The sequence below is a fragment of the Cricetulus griseus genome, chromosome 8, assembly GCF_003668045.3.
Source record: "Cricetulus griseus strain 17A/GY chromosome 8, alternate assembly CriGri-PICRH-1.0, whole genome shotgun sequence".
NCBI classification, from domain to species: Eukaryota; Metazoa; Chordata; class Mammalia; order Rodentia; family Cricetidae; genus Cricetulus; species Cricetulus griseus.
In genome coordinates this window covers 89,682,436-89,686,741 of record NC_048601.1, presented here as the reverse complement: position 1 = coordinate 89,686,741, position 4,306 = coordinate 89,682,436, and the positions used below count along the sequence as shown (strand labels likewise).

Sequence of the window (4,306 nt, the reverse complement as noted above, 5' to 3'; positions counted from 1 at the left end):
CCAATGGAGACAGCACAGCATCCTTCAGGGACCAGCTAAAACCTACTGTGTAAGGCCTGCACTAAAACTCCAGGCAATGAATGAATGAGCTTCTCTTCTGCCCTCTCTCTGGATTTGCCAGGTGCCTCTCTAAAAGCTCTGTGGTGGTTAATCTCAGCTTTAAGTCTACCTGATTAAACTGGGAATCTGGGGTAGTACTTCTCTGGGTGTGTCTGCGAGGTTATTTCCAGAGAGTATTAACTAAAGGGACAGCTTGCTCTAAATAGAGACAATGGTGTCCCACCAGACAGGCTCTGATGGAGAAAGGAGAGGGCCTGATAGCTTCCTGAGTGATGTGGAGTGGGCCGCTCTTCTTGGCCCTCCTCTGTGATGGACTTACACGTCTGAGACCAGCATATGTCCTTCCTCTCTCAAGTCAATTTTTCACTAGTTGGTCCTAGCATCACTAGAAATAGCCACTCTAAGCTCCTTTTTTTTTTCCAGCATCCAAATCCATATTGAGGAAGCGGGTATCTAGAGGGGTTGTGGGCCTGGGGCCCTCACTGCACAGCTTGTTCATGGGCACTGCATGCAGAATCCTGTGGCTTCATCACACGTGGAAGCTCTGGAGGGCTGGAGAAGGGCTCAATGCGCAGGTCTTCAAAGGCATCACCTGCTAGGAAGGCCAGGCCCACTGTGGCTGGGCCTGTGCGGCCCTGCTGTTTGGCTAGTGAAGCCTCTCTTGCCCAGAGTTTTGCTGTCAAAAAGGAGCTTGTCATCCTTGTACAGCCGCTGCTTCTACGGCTCCCCCTTGAGGATGCCCTCGACGATGCTCGAACACGGTACTCGACTCCTTGGCATCCGTGAAGATGGTGGTCTTGTGGCGCCGGATCATGAGAAACATCTCCATCCTGGCAGCGGCTGCTTCTGTAGAATTCTGTTCTGGTCGCTGGTGACAGTCTCCGAAGCTCTGAGTGTCTCCTCTGGCTCCAATGAGACCCTTTTCCACTCTAAGCTCTTATGCTGCCCATAGTAAATGAGCATTGCACATCAGTGGACAAGTGGCTAAATGCTCCAACACCCCCCCCCCCCACCCCCCGGTCTCCAGTAGGAAGTGTGAACCCGGTGGGAAGTCAAGAGTGGGCAGTAGACGGTGCTCTCTGTTGGCTTTCCTTCTGCTTTGCTGTCATCTCTCCCCCTTGCATTGTTTATCTCACACTTAGTTTTTGGCACACCCCTAATTACCTACCGACTTCTGCTGTACCTGATGTGGGTGTTTGAACATGGACACCTGTGGACACCCATGGACATATTTGTACCTGGACAGTAACTCTGGCTATCCTGTGGAGGATGAGTCAGCAACACATTTCTATTTTGCATTTATTTGTTGAACAATATGAGGAAATACTGGTTACAGTGAAAATGAGGTAGGGAAAGCAAGATTCAGTGTTCTTGCACTAGGCTGATTTCTATGGTCCACAGGTTAATTTATTATTATTATTAGAATTAGAAGCCGATGATACTCTCACCTATTCCCTTAGGAAAACGTTTATGGATTTAGTCATCTTACTTGGAGGGTAATTCCTCAACGATTCCACCTAAATGCTTCTCCTTTAATTGCATCCCAGGGCCAGGTGTTAATGCTTGAAATGATTGGCTCACACTGAGACTAATTGGGATTGGCGCTCATGCAGGCACATCTGAGCTCTGCAATGGCCTCTTTCCTCCAGAGTTTCAGGGTTATTTACAATGTGCAGCATTTCAGACAAAGTTGTCATCATTTTACAAGCCAAGGGCTCAAGAAACCAAGACCCCTTGGGACATCAGAGCCTACCGATTATTTCTGAAGACTTAAATACTCATGATGCCTGGATCAAGGCTACTTCCATGTAAGTGTGGTTTAATCATTCAGTTGTGCTCTCCCTAAGTCAACTGTAACTGAAATCTTGGCCCTGTTGACAAGTGGTAGAGCATTTGTGGGTGAGTAGAAGGTACTTGGATTATTGAGGGTATACCCTTGAAGGGGAGGGACCTCTCCCTCTTGCTCTCTGTCCTCTAGGCATTCCTGTCATGGTGTGCTACCATCTGTCACACTGACCAAAGGCCTGTGACACTCAACAGGGCTGTCAGATTTTGGACTTTGAGCCACCAAACATGAAAAAAACATTTCTAATTTCTTAAGTGTCCTGTGTTAGGGATTTCATGAGGGAGAGTTGACACATACCGCTTGTCTTAGGCAGGGTTTCTATTGCTGTGATAGAATACCATGACTTCAAGCAATCTGGGGAAGAAAGATCATTTCATTTTACAACCCTCAAGTTATACTCAATCCCTGAGGGAATCAGGGCAGGGACTCAAGGTAGGGACCCGGAGGCAGGTACTGAAGCAGAGACCACTGAGGAACACTGCTTACTGGCTAGTTATTCATGGCTTGCTCGGCCTGATTTCTTAGAGCGCGCAGGACCACTAGCCCAGGGGTAGCACCGCCTGCAATGGTGCTGGACTTTCCCTCATCAGTCACTAACTAGGAAAATGCACTATAGGTGTCCCTACAGGCAAATCTTATGAAGACATTTTTCTCAGTTGAGAGTCCCACTCCCCAGATGACTCTAGCTTGTGTTAAGTTGACGTAAAACTAGCCAGGACACACCTACTACAAATTTCAACTGGTCAAATGATATCAACTATTTATTAAGAGCCATTCATGAAAAATTCAGTGCATCCAAGTATCTGCACAAGGTAAGGTGGGCCAACAGTTTTGAATTGGAGAACTTGATGCTACTTTTGTAAGGATTCAGGCGTTATGCTGGCCTGCCCCTGTCACCTGGCAGAATGCACTCAGGTACCCAGGTCAGCACAAGGTTCCATGACTACTAGTCTGCCCTCAGGTACAAAGGACACTTTGAAAGATAGACCCACCCACTTATGCTCTCTTTCTGCTCTGTCCAGCTCTCTTTCCCGCTGTTCCCCTGGGGCAGATAGGACTTTTCCTGTCTCCCTCATCTCTTCTGCCCTCTAACTGTCTCTGTGTCTCTTTACCTATTTTTTCTTTCCTTCCCCCTTTCTAATAAAACTTCTCACTTAAGCTCTGTCTGCCTGACGTGCTTGTCCCTCAGCCTCGGTCACCTTTTCCCACCATGAAATCTGCCAAGGTCCCCCTAGCGCTTTATCCTAACAGCTTTTATGTTCTATTGCTGTCAGAATGGAATTTATATACAAGCAGTATTTTTAAGAAACATACAGACACTAGATACATTTGCCTACTCTTGCTGTCACAAATAAGATTTTATTACTTTCCATAAAACACTGCCACCTAGGTGTGGTGACTCACACTGGTAACCCCAGGATTTAGGAGGCTGAAGTAGGAGAATCATGAGTTCCAGGATGCTTGGACTGTGTGTTTGGATTCTGGCTCACAAAACAAAACAACAACAACAACAAAACAGGGAAATCTTTTTTCTTTCCAGATAGTTCTATGTCCTTGAGGAAAAACAACTTGTTTCCTAGCTGCCTGCATTCTCTGGTCAGCCGCAGAACCTTGCAACCTGGCCGTCAGAGGAACCCTTCCCTAATAGGCTGTGGTTTAGACTGTCGCCGTCCCTTCCACAATGCACTTCCGGCCTCGTCTTATCCTGGAAAAGCTGTTTTGAACCTTCCTGGCTTTGGGACAGTCATGTTTCATCTTAGTTCCCCCCTCCAACCCCCCAGTGCTGGGGATTGAATCCAGGATCTCAAGAGTGCTAAACAAGTACTCTACAGCTGAGACATACGCCTTTGTGTGTGACGACAGTGTGTGTGCTCGCAGGCCTGTTGAGGTCAGCGGTCAGAGGTCAGAGGTCAGAGGCTGGCTTTGGGCCTCTTCCTCACTGTTTCTTATGTATGTATGTATGTATGTATGTATGTATGTATGTATGTATCTACGTTTTAGTTAGGGTCCCTTACTGAACTTGGCTGGTGCAGCTAGACGCCAGGAGTCCCTGGAGTGTTCTGTCTCCACCTCTCCAACACTAGCATTGGAACTTGGGTCTTCCCAGCGCCCAGTTATAGATGATATTTACACGTGCATTAATTTGGTCTCAGAATTCCTAGAGTTGTAGGTGAATTATATGGTGACTTGCCCTTCTCCACTGTAGCGGCAGCCATCTTCAAATGGGTATGTGACATCTTAACCTCTGACCTTCCTAGTCCAGGTGTATGAGTATCACTATGCTCTGAGAGGGCGTTCAGGATCCTTGTTCCCACTGCATCCCTGGACCAGACTGCTTCCCACTCCCGCTGCTCTGGCTCCACTCTAGGTTGACTTGTTGAACACCAGGCTTTCTCTTTG

At 47.5% G+C, this 4,306-nt stretch overlaps 1 pseudogene; it reads right to left on the bottom strand.

The window, feature by feature from the left end:
- Window positions 1-539: 539 nt before the first annotated feature.
- Window positions 540-889, bottom strand: LOC100756224 (annotated as a pseudogene).
- Between the last annotated feature and the right edge of the window lie 3,417 nt (window positions 890-4,306).